The sequence below is a fragment of the Tubulanus polymorphus genome, chromosome 1 (assembly GCF_964204645.1).
Source record: "Tubulanus polymorphus chromosome 1, tnTubPoly1.2, whole genome shotgun sequence".
Taxonomy (NCBI): domain Eukaryota; kingdom Metazoa; phylum Nemertea; class Palaeonemertea; order Tubulaniformes; family Tubulanidae; genus Tubulanus; species Tubulanus polymorphus.
In genome coordinates, this window is record NC_134025.1 from 13,882,542 (window position 1) to 13,896,067 (window position 13,526).

The window sequence follows — 13,526 nt, forward strand, 5'->3', positions numbered from 1 at the left end:
AAAGTTAGCTCGCTTCCTACAATAAAAATTGGACAAGACTTTTAAAACGACACATTTAATAAGAGTAGTACTGACGAAGGATTCAGGTAATACCCCGTGTTATTTCTAAAAACATTTAACCGGTAATTAGACAGTACTGGTGTAGCTTGTACAGGTAAAAGAGTTGTTATATTTACGTTCAGACCGAATGAAATTATTTGATACGAGACACGACTAAGTTGTGTCCGAAACAGATAAATATAGCTATATGGTCAGTATTGGTCAAGATTTGGTCACTTGAATAGTTGTTAGATGAAAGCCCACACCATTTCTAATTATTTGACACCAAACACGACTGTGTTGCTTCTAGAATAAACAAATTACTTTAAGGTCAGTATTGGTCAGTTAAATAGTTGTTAGATCATAGCCCGCACCCTATCTAGTAGCTCGACGCCCAAACACGATTTTATTGCTTTACTAAACATATAAATTACATATGGTGGGTTCTAGTTAGTGGTAACTGGTCAGTACTGGTCAAGCATTGGTCAGTTAAACAATTTTTAGTTTAATGTCCACATTATATCTAGTTATTTGGCACCAAATAACTTAATTGTTTGCAAAACAGATAATTTACTATACAGCCAGTACTGGTCATGCATTGGTCAGTTGATAGACCAAGGTCCACGCCACGAGTTATTTGATACTAAACATTATTGTGTCGTTTCGGAAAATTTATCTGTTGGGCAATTTGTGGTCAGCCCTGGTTCGTTAGTTCTTATTTTGCGGGCATTTTATCTCGAACCACCGAAAGACTGAATTACTAATTAATTCAACAGATCATTAATTAATGGAAATGAAGATCAGTGTTAACTAAGTCCTTAGTCTGAATAAAATGTATGTGGTATTATATGGGTGCTATGGTGCTGTACACCGAACTGTAACTTTTTATTTTCACTACTACTGTAATTGACTATGATGTTTTCAAGTGGTCTTAAGTACCGCTAATAGCTGAAAGTCGTTGATTTATGTGAAATTTACACACAGCGCCACCCGTTGGTAGTAAAAGTCACCCGAGCAATACGGGTGTTAAATAGATACGCTAGCAAACCGGCATTCTCATAATGACGTAGTGATCATGCAATGCAGCAAGTGATCCATAGCCCAAACAAGCGCAGTAAGGCATCAACGGAGATAAAGCCTGGGTCGTATTCGCAAGAGAACATTTCGTCGCTCAAGTTGGTAGCCCCAGCCGGCCTAGTACCTCGCCATTGCAGGAGCTCTAAGCAAATATGCAAGGATCGTAGCTGGCACCGGCTCAACTGGGTATGACTGTTATTGATTTCTCGAAATGAGGTTGGAAGGTTCCAGTTGTAGAGTCGCTCATTAGACCCAAAAGAGCAGACATAAGACAGATATCGGCGTACGTGGTAACCAACTCGGCTCCATCTTTATTGCTCTCTTATCAATATAGATGGCAGCACTTCTGGTGCTGTAGTACAATTACAAATACACTACATCTCTCCCCTTTGAGTCAATTACATTTAAAGTCTGACAGAAAAGTGGGGGTTTTTACGAACTCTCACGCTTCGACGAAGAATGTCTTCATTGCTATCTGATGACTTCAATGTCGGAAGTACAATCAGCGGATTTGGCAAATCATGATCTACGCTATCCTGCGACGCAATCACAGTTTGCACCATCATGCAACGAATCAGAATCACGACAATGATTCTGAACCCTTTCGCTTTTATCAACGGTAAAAGGTTAGTTACATACGAACGACTAAAATTTTTCCTTATGAGTAGATGTGAAATTCTTAGAATTATAAGTATTCCCAATTGTCAATCTGTAATTTCAGTGATGTACGATATACAATGGATAGTGGAAATGAAGGCCCGGCATGCAGAGCTAGTGATGTAAACACTTGTCAAAAATATTCCAAGAGTCATCGTGTGCTAACTCCAGGTGTGTTCACAATATTTTGTCCACACGGGATCAGTTACGGATTCCAGGTTAGTATGACAAGTTATGCTTTTGAAAAAAAACTATGGCAATCTAGTACCTGTAACAATGCTGAATATTATTTTTTACTAGGTCATGTCAAGTCACGAGTCACCAAGGCACCCTTTTAGTATATTCAAAACGAGATTCGCGAAAGCGCCAAAACTTAATGTTTATGACAATGCTTGCAAGCTTCACTCGTATTGTTTGAATAGGTAAGTTGATTATAGTCACTATTCTTAGTACCAGTACTAAGATAGAAGATATTATTTGAAATTAGTTTCAATTCTAATGGACTGAATTAGGTTTGAGACAAAAGTACAGGTTTCCTTTTGATTTATTTTCAGAGAGCCAGAGTTTTTCAAGGAAACTGTATTCTGTGTAGACAGGATGCATTGGAAAAATCACACTGGGTAAGTTTTTTTTAGCTAACTTGCAATGAGGTCCAAGGGGCTAATGTTTTCACTTTTCCGTCTGTGTTAGAGTTTACAAAGCGCTTTGATGATGTAAATTTCAATATTTTTTGATAGCCTACAATTCCATTCTAATTTCAGATGTATCTCACGAACAGGTTTAGGTTTGGGATAGTCTTAGAGCATTTCCGTAGCCTGTTTTTCTCCTTTGAGAGTCAATAACGTACCCAGTGGATCTAGTAGAACTGCTACGCCTTGAGCTTCGCGATTGGATTAATTTTGATTGAGTGAGAATACCAAAAAGATCTGGGATCCCCATATCTTTTAGTTTCGGAAGCATTTACACGAGTTGTTGAATGCTACAAATTATCTGAAGTTAATTCAGGTTTCCTGGTTTAATGGCTTTGCGCAAAGTAGCTTGTCTCCGGTAACGGAGATGCGCTGCGCCAGTCATCTGCGCACATAAACACAGCTTTAGAGAAAAATAATCAACACTTTTAAAAAGTAAGACACTCACCAACAGATTTTAGATGGCGGACGTCCCCTTTAATAAGTATGGATATGTGGATATTGAAGAGTGTCTTGACTAAATTTCTGTAAGCTGACATAGTTGAAAAAATTCAACCCTTGACATCCAGTTTTCTGTTCTAAGGGAAATCAGTGGTGGTTATGTCACACTAAAATCTGGCAGCCTTGAAACTCTAAACAAATTTAACCAATACTCATTAGAAGTTTAGAATTTTTCAATTAGGTAGTTTTCACAGTTAAAGATTAATTTGTCAAATAGTTTTAGATGGGACAGCTTTGACAAAACTACTTGAATTAGCAGAGATTCCTTCACCAATGATATGAAATAACAAAAACGCTGGTACAGCATCGTGCAGGTTCAAATCCTGGAAAAATTATGCATGTGCAATGCTCAAATCCGTACTGCAGCACAGAAACGTTTATAAAATTGTATTTCTTTCCACCATTTAAACTGTGTTGAGAGTCGATAATCTCTTTGAATTTGCCTGAAAAACTTGTGGCAGTGCAGACCCGCACCTCATGCAAGGAGCACGGCATAACATCACAGTCAGCACCAAATAACAGGGGTGACACTAGGTTTTTAAAAGGGGATCAGATGTAATATGACATATTTTGCACCATATCTGGCGAGCGCTTAAAATCTTAAAACTAGCAGATATAGACTAGCATATATATATATATATATATATATATGGTCCCTACATATCAGTCAAATCAGAATTTGAAGGGTCCAGTTTCGTGTAATTTTCTTGAGATAACTTGTACACGAATGTAGGTAATAATCCCCCCTCGGTAAATATACCCCTCCCCCCCAGTAAAAATCTTGAAAAAAATTTTGAAAACTTAAAATTAGTATATAAATTAGTCCCCATTTCTATTGACCTTTTCACTGCTTACACAAAACAATGAATGATAGAGAAATGGCCTTTATATTAGATGTGGCAAGTGGTACCAATGTGACTATTGTGTTGAGTTAATTGCAAATTGTAGGGAGGTGTCCGTTCAATGGGCTATTGGCCTATGCATAAGCACGGGTTAAATTCACAAATTGAGTTGAAAAAAAATTTACAGAGGCAATTTTCAGAAGTTGAGGGGGAAACTCAGAATTTTAGGGTATTTAAGGACCCGACCACAGTTCCATTATTATTATTATTAATTACCACCTTCATAATGATTGGATGGCGTTTAGTTAGACGGTTTTTAAAGTTTTGTACCACCCTCTTAGTTCACGTTTTTCCCGCTTTAGTTATACATAGGGGCAGTACTAGACGGTCGAATTTGCTACATGTATTTTACCGTGGCGGGCGAATTGTTTCATCAACCCTTATGCTTTATTAAAATAAATCATTCTCTCCATTGATAAAGACTTTAAAGCCAATTAAACAGAAATGATTCTCAATATGATTTAGCAGTTAAAATATTTATCATATATAATAAAACTTCAAGAATTGCTGCTCACCAGTCAAATGTTCCATATCATGAAAACGATATGCATCTGCGCACGCAGCCCGTACTGCTTCGGCCCATTTGTTGGTTCGGTCGTTTTCTGGCCGAATATCGCAGCGTGGGTTTTTCCAAGGCCAATTAGCTGGCCACCACGGAGCTCTGAAATCCTCTTTTCCCCAATGAGGATTAACATCTTTTCCGTGTCCTAATATGTTTTTGCTTGCATAAACTAAATTACTGAGCAGTCCTCTTGCGCTGTCGGTGGCCAGTGCAGATAATTTTTTACCGTACACTTCGCACACATCTGGCAACGATTTATCGCAAACTGAGGCTCTCGGTTCTTCATTCGGGAGACATGGCCGCCTCAAAGTTAAGTTTTTGATCTGCCTCAACTTTCAGAAATGAATTGGTACCTGTCGTTGCCATTTCATGTACGTTCGTAATTCTGTTACGATAGATTGTTACAGCCACGACATTGTCACCGGATATCTTATTATATCTCTCCACTGCTTTTTCAATAGCTGCCCAACATTTTCTTGACGACGCATACATGTTGTGATTTATTGTAGCTGGTCTAATTAAGTTATTATTTATCCGCAAGTGTACGCAGGTGAATGAAAGTGTAGTTGACTTGATGAAAGCAAATGAATTTATGACTAGAGGACTGGGCTTTATAGGGTGGTCCCACACCAATTTTTTCCCACAGGCCTGCACTAATTGATTAATTAACAGTTTAAATTACTTGTTCATTTCTAGGCGCGTATTTGCTTATACTGTTGTTACTCAACAATCGATCGATGTTATTCCGTCTGTCGTCAAATCTTATTTTGTTTAAATAGTGTCTCACTTTCTAAATTGTCAATGAGACCCTTGAATCTGACATGTTTTGTTCCAATTCCATTTCGGCTTAATTCTTAACTGCTTTAGTTCGTTTTAGATTCAATGGTTAAACTGACAACCAAGAAGTTCGCAGTCTTTATGACAAAAGTTTTATTGTAAGGAAAAGTGACGGAGGCAGACAGGTGTTTATTTGACTTAACCTGTTTTTAAAAAAAAACTTTGAAATAAAATATTTGGAGGAGTATTGAAAAAAAGAGCATGAGGGAGTCAACTTTTTATTTCGGTAGAAAATGCAGTAAATATGGAACCCCGATCTACACAAAATCACCTGATTCATTGCCGACAAAGCGCATTTCAAGACATTTTCTTCCATCTCCAAGCACGACAAGAAATAAGATCATATGAACAATCATTTATTGATGTGGGCGGGAGTATTTTGTCTTTTATAAAAAAACCAACATAAATTATTACACTAGACGCGGGAGCGCTCGTTTTATTTTTACTAGAGTTTCGTCAATGATTTTTCCGACGCGCGTGTTGATGAAACAATGTATTTTTTTCATAATATATATAACATTTCTCCCGCGTGTTGAGCCTGGCGTGTTCAATGACCGCTATCTATTTATATATATAAATGTATTTTTATGTTTTGCTATAATGTCTGCATGGTGATTGTAAGACGCATGTAATTTTTGTAAACATCGTTTTCTTCATGAAATAAATATTGAATGTTAAAAAAATGAGAAACACGGTATCAATTTTGAATGGCCTGAAGGGGATTTTTAGCCACCTTCCAAAAACATGATTTAATGAACTGAATGTCTCTGTCGGCGATTTTGTGTAGCGTGTATCGTTCTACTGTTACTATCGGTAACCTACTAATATAGCAGTAAACACGTGCATGTCTTTAATCGATACTTGTGTTTGCTGCCGGGAGGTCGTTCAGATATGCGAGTTGAAAGGAATTTGAAAATAGTTCAAGTTGAACGAATATTCGAGCTGAGCAATTTCTTGTATAAGTGAATAATTTAAATGTAGGGGCCTATGGTTTAATGGAGACATCAATAGCTTAGATAAACTTTTCGGACTTCGTCGTTCTCGCCTAATAGTGCGATTCGCTATATCATTAGTAGAGAGACATGAAATTTCACGATAAGTCACTCGGTCGCGATATGATATTTCAGGCAAAAATCCCTGGCCTGTATACAAGTTTTTCTGCCCATGCAGTATATATGTGGCTATAGCGGTGTAGTAGGCCTACTGAGTATCTGGGGAAATCCCAGTTCTCCGCAATATTTGACATAAAACCTAGTCGAGCATAATTCCGAGCAGAATGCTGAGCAGCTCGTATTTGCGCGGATCTACAAACGATTGAAACCGAGCAGAGTTCCGAGCAGAGATTATCGAGCAGCTCATATTGCGCGGGGCTAATTTATCAAAACCGAGCAGAATGTCCGAGCAGTAAACCGAACAGCGCAGTTGCTCGGCCGCGTAAGTTCCGAGTAATCTTTTGAAAATGGGCATGTTTTATACCTGCACTAACACCAAAATCAGGAAACACGCCGGTTTCGGTAAGATACTTATATTGCTTAAACAAACGACACATTTTGCTTATAACGGACACCTTGAGGCGACTCAATAACGATCTGATCTCCGCACTTATCAACGACTTTATACGGAGTATCCTCAAATTTTGTTGAAAACTTGTTCCTGCGATCCTGTTTCAGCAACACATAATCGCCGCAATTGATATCATTCACACAAGCTCTATGTTTCATATCGCTATAATCTTTCATTCTCCGTTTCATTTCGGAATCTCGGTCACGCACACTATGATCGGTAATGATATCTCGGTTTTTAAATTCGGGTAGTTTACATCTAATTTCACGATTAAACAATAATTTCGCGGGGGTTTCCCCAGTCAAGCTATGGGGAGTTGATCTATACGCTAATAGAAATCTATCAAGTGCACTCCTCCAGTTCTTTCCTTCAGCATGCGCGATTCTGATTGCTTTCATCAATGAATGATTTTGGCGCTCGATCTCTCCGTTCGCTCTCGGCCATAACGGAGTTGTCGGATGTCGTTTAATCCCACATTCACGAAGATACCTATCGAACTCCTCAGCACTGAACTGGGGACCATTGTCAGCCTTCAAAGTGTCGCAATACCCGTGTCTCGCGAATATTCGATCCAAAACTTTTATCAAATTCGACGGTTTAATACTCTTCATGATTTCGACTTCCACGTAGCGACTATAATAATCCACGATTGCAAAGATGCTCTCGCCAGATGGCAAAGCTCCAAGAAAATCAGCTGCGCAATCTTTCCATGGGGACGCCGGTATTAGGGTTGGTTTAGTTGGCGGTAGTTGCAATTCCAACTGACATCCGTGGCACGCGCCACAATATTTTTCGATATATTTATCAACTCCAGGCCACCATATTTTACTTCTGATACGAGCTTTACACTTCACTATTCCTTGGTGTCCCTCATGTGGGAGTGCTACGGTTCGCATACGGAGTCATTTAGGCATCACGATTCTCGTTCCTCTCAGAACAATGTGTTCAGTGCCTGACGATAATTCGCCATGTACAAATATATAATCATTCGTACAATTATTCATATCGCCAGTTCAGATTCGTCTTTTTAAATCATTCATTTCCGCATCGATTTGACTCTTGGTTTCTATTTCAGTCAATGATATGGCGACCGGACACGTGTTTCGAACAACAAACGTAACGTAACTCTCTGCCACTGAATTGCAAACTACGTTTTTGTCACCCGTCGCTCTGTCACAAGACAACCGAGATAGCGTATCAGCAATATTATCTATTCCGGGTATGTGCCGGACAACAAACTTGAAAAACTACTTTAATTCCACAGAAACTTCACCTATTTTCATCCAGCTATCGAACTCAGCCTCGAACATTCGCCTCTTCAATTTCCATTTTTGGACGCTCTAGTCAAAATCGTCAATGGCAAACTCGAAACATTGCTCTACAGAAAACCAACTGATACCTACAGCTACCTCCATGGCACCAGCTTTCACCCACCACACACTACAAGATCCATCATCTTCAGTCAGGTTATTCGCTACCACAGAAGCTGCTTCAACACTCAAGACCATGACCAACACCTACAACATCTGAAAAATGCGTTCCACCAACACCAGTACAACCCTGAAACCATCGACCAACAAATCACACGCACTACTCAGAAAAAGAACACTTCAATACAACCCACCTACGTCTGAAGAAGCTGAAAGAATCCCCATCACAGTTACCTACAGTATGTGTCTAGGCAGAATCCAACGAATCATATCAGATCTCCAACCCATAATCGAAGAAAATGATCATCTACGCAACATACTACCACTAGGACCAGTCGTCGCTAACCGCCATCAGCAAACCTAAAAAAAGTTCTCATCAGCAGCAAACTACCGAAGAAGACTCAGACAACAAATACATGCGCCCCTGCAACAAATCTTGATGTCAACTCTGTCCTCTCATCAACTCATCACCGACCGTCACCTCAGCCAACAACCAACAACTAAGGACCCTACACATGCGACTCCACCAACCTTGTTTTTTTTTACTAATAGAAGTTTTATTTCGTTAAGATAAATTTGACAGGAATACATAACACAATGCTGAGGTCCAAGGAGGACGTTCCCCAACGTTGTTTATGCAATCACATGCGATATCTGCCCTAGAATCATCTACATCGGGGAAACTGGACAAACATTACGTCAACGCTTGAACGGTCACAAATTTGATATCAGACACAAGAAATGGCTTAACCTATTGGCGAACATTTCAATCTTCCGAACCACACTATCAGAAACTTATAAGTGACAGCATTACATTAAATGAACACTTCTAATTAAGACTCGCACAAAATGATGAGACAAAAACTAATTCTATGCGATGATACTGTTAATCTTGTACTTATTTGAGATCTAGGATTCATGTCCCACTACAGAACGTTATATGTCTCGCCAATATATAAATCACCAGATGGCATTCGTGTTCTATGAGGTGGAGATTTTAATGGCGGCTTCTGTTTTGCGAACCATTTAAGAACTTCTTGTTAACAATGCCACAATATTGTGTTGTGCCTGAATGTAAATCACACAAAGGAGGTCACAAGTTCCCCGATGACACGAGATATCTTTGAAGTGGCGAATTGCGGTTAAACTGAAAGATCCAACAAGTAAAAGACTGTGGAAACCTGGAAATTATAGTGTTGTTTGCCACGATCACTTCGTTGAAAGCTGGAATAATGGTTATGTAACTATACGTTGATGATTATAATCATAATCAGAATAAGTCACAATATGAAGTAGGTTATTTAAAGGAATATTCCGGTAGTAACAGAGTCAATTTTATATTCATTTTTTTACTGCACGTTCTGTTTGCCTAAGTACTCCAGGTCATGGTCATGGTCGTAGTACATGTGCAGTATTTCAAAGAAATTATGCATTTATTCTTTTGTTTTAGGGAAAAGAAAGCTATTGAAGCCTGATGCAGTTACATCTGTTCATTCGCCTTTCAACCAGACTCTTTGGCTACAGTCTTAGAAACACCCAAGTCTTCACGATGCTCTCGATTTGAAAAAAGAAATTTAATTCAACCATCTGAGCCAGATGTAACTGACAATAATGTCCTATTAGAAGAAACTGTATCGTCTGATTTTGGAACAAATACCCGGAATGTAGGAGTTCAATGCCACATGTCAGGACAGAATCAACAAAAGACTCAGCTGGATAACCAATCAGGAGTACATTCAAAAGAGTCCTTGGTGGATCGGTACAAAACTAATGACGTTGAGATTCAGTATTATATGGGATTCGATAATGATGATATGAACATTTTGTCTTTATGTTCAATGTTCTTAGACCTGCTGTGAATCATTTAAACATTACACAATGTTTTCTAGATCCTATTGACCAATCTTTATTAACATTAATGAAATTACATCAAGCCAAAGATGATGTTGAGTTAAGTATTTTTTTCACATTAGTGAAAGCACAGTGTCAAATATAGTTAAAACATGGATAATTTTTATGTACCATCAATTAAAAGAAATTGATATCTGGCCAACGAGAGAAATTATTGCTAAATATATGCCATTGAATTTCGGAAGACTATTTCAGTCTACCAGAGTGCTCGATGCGACTGAAGTTCCAATCCAGAAACCAAGTCACGTGGAGGGACAATCTGCAATGTTTTCAACTTACAAAAAACTCATTAAATACTATGATCGGAACCACATCTAGTGGAATGACTTCTTTCATAAGCAACAGCAACAATGGTGGATCTGCTAGTGATCAGCAGGTAATAGAAAGATCTGAACTCATTACTAGACAGTTATTCAACAGTGGTGACAGCATAATGGCAGATAGGGGCATTGCTGTCAAAGACCTTTTTGCCCCCACTTGATATTAAAGTCAATACCCCTAACTTTTTGGCAGGAAAATCAACTAGAGGTTGAGGATTTAATATGATAGGAGGACAGCGTCAAACGAATCCATGTTGAAAAGGTGATTGGCTATGCTAAAACCTATACGATTTTACAAAGACTCCTACCCCACAGTAAAGTCCAGTTGGGCTCATACACAATTTACGTGTTTTCTGTTATGAAACTTCGATCAAACATTCGCTATCGATAATACCATCAGGAGTTGCACCAAGATATGGGCTATCCACGCAGATAAAGAAACTCCAATTCTGAACAGCTAATTAGGTTTTTCTGTTATTTCACAGAAAACCCTATTGATATCCGCGTGATTATTATGATTATCATTTTCTTCCACACTATTTTTACCAAAAGAACATAGGCTTTGTTACCTTACCGCTGTTTCATATACAATCCATATAATATCGTTCAGCTCACTGAGATCTACAAATAGCCCGCGTGTTTTTTCACGAATCATCGTTACAAAAGCGCTGTCGGGCCGTAAACATCGAAAATTTAGCCCCATTCAATGCGGCGACATGTTTTTCGAGTCGTCATCCCGAAATCAACCCGCAGGCCGACTGTCACTTCGATTATCAATTCAAGTATAAATGAACTAATTTATTGCCGCAGACTTCAAATTCAGTCGCGGTCTTCAAACAGTGATTTTAACAATAGCCCATTTTCCTCATCAAATCATATTACCGATACACTGGAAATTTACTACTTTAGATTTTAAAAGCACTGTCGAGCCGTGAACATCGACGAATCGACGTGTGTTACTACATCGTCGTTCCGGGTATCAGCTGCGAGTTTCTCCTCATCATGAGAATCAAATCGAGTACAAATTAATTTATTACTACCAGTAATTTGGCTGCGGGTTTCAAGGAGTTAGTATAACAATACCTATTTTTCTTTACCGAATTAACCGAGTATTTACTAAGATAAATCTTTAGTGTACCGAGGAATCGTAGGCCTAAACTAAACACGCCGAAGAGATATAGCGGAGAAAAGCTGTTATGTCGACGAGGTATCAAAATAAAAGAATATATTACTTTATTCGGCCGCGGGCTTCAACCTCTATATCAATACCATCAATACTCTATATTTCCTACAGTACATACCGATCATTCTCAAATGCACAAGGTATTTACTAAATACAAGTATATAACACATAATCCTTTCCGTATGCTGGACTCACACTTGACATTCGGAGTAAGCGTTCGCTGTGGGGGAAAGGGATCGTTCGCTGTGTCGCTTGAAGTGTTTATCGAGTTTGACGCGGCTTTAGGCCTACCGGTACTGAGCTTTACTGTCTCAAACAAACACAGTACAATTGTTGCGTTTATTAACGGACTCATTGGATTGAACTTCAAAACAAAATTTACGATATTTAGGTGGGTTGTTAAAGCCTACGACCAATCTGTCCGGATGTCAGGCCTATATATAGGCCTACATAGGCTAGTAGCCTCTACTAGGTTAAGCGTTCGCTGTGGGGGAAAGGAGATCGTTCGCTGTGTCGCATGAAGTGTTTATCGAGTTTTACGCGACCTTAAGGCTTTAGTATGGTGGCTGATAAGGGCCATGCGTAAAAAAAACACGTATATGCAAATGAGGGCAACATTATGACAAAACGACAAAACTAAAATAATGCGACAAAACAATAATTTTGGTTTTGTCGCCCTCGACAATTCATTATTTTGGTTTTATCGCCCGCGACAATTCATTATTTTGGTTTTATCGCCCGCAACAATTCATTATTTAGGTTTTTTCGCCCGCGACAATTCAAGATTTTGGTTTTTCTGCCGCGACAATTCATTTTTTGGATTTGTCGCCTGCGACAATTGAATATTTTGGTTTTGTCGCCCGCGACAATTCATGATTTTGGTTTTATCGCCCGCGACAATTCATTTTTTTGGTTTTATCGCCTGCGACAATTTATTATTTTGGTTTTATCGCCCGCAACAATTCATTAGTTTGGTTTTTTCGCCCGCGACAATTCAAGATTTTGGTTTTTCTGCCGCGACAATTCATTTTTTGGATTTGTTGCCCGCGACAATTCAATATTTTGGTTTTATCGCCCGCGACAATTCATTATTTTGGTTTTATCGCCCGCGACAATTCATTATTTTGGTTTTATCGCCTGCGACAATTCATTAATTTGGTTTTGTCACCCACGACAAAACAATATTTTGATTTTGTCGCCCACGACAATTCAATATTTTGGTTTTATCGCCCGAGACAATTCATTATTTTGGTTTTATCGCCCGCGACAATTCATTATTTTGGTTTTGTCGCACACGACAATGGCCACAATTCAAGATTTTGGTTTTATCGCCCGCGACAATTCATTTTTTGGATTTGTCGCCCACGACAATTCAATATTTTGGTTTTATCGCCCGCGACAATTCATTATTTTGTTTTTATCGCCCGCGACAATTTTTTTCTCTTTTTGTCGCGGTTTTATCGCCTGCGACACTTCAATATTTTGGTTTTATTGCCCGCAACAATTCATTATTTTGGTTTTATCGCCCGCGACAATTCATTATTTTGGTTTTGTCGCACGCGACAATGGCGACAATTCAAGATTTTGGTTTTATCGCCCGCGACAATTCATTTTTTGGATTTGTCGCCCACGACAATTCAATATTTTGGTTTTATCGCCCGCGACAATTTTTTTCTCTTTTTGTCGCGGTTTTATCGCCTGCGACACTTCAATATTTTGGTTTTATCGCCCGCGACAATTCATTATTTTGGCTTTATCGCCCACGACAATTCATTAGTTTGGTTTTGTCGCCTGCGACAATTGAATATTTTGGTTTTGTCGCCCGCGACAATTCATGATTTTGGTTTTATCGCCT

General features: G+C 38.8%; 1 protein-coding gene and 1 pseudogene across 2 annotated transcripts in view; one reads left to right on the plus strand and one right to left on the minus strand.

The window, feature by feature from the left end:
• Positions 1–13,526, minus strand: part of LOC141915408 (ubiquinone biosynthesis monooxygenase COQ6, mitochondrial-like) — a 143,425-nt gene that overhangs the window by 37,352 nt on the left and 92,547 nt on the right. The window lies entirely within an intron of this gene.
• Positions 10,089–10,879, plus strand: LOC141915093 (uncharacterized; annotated as a pseudogene).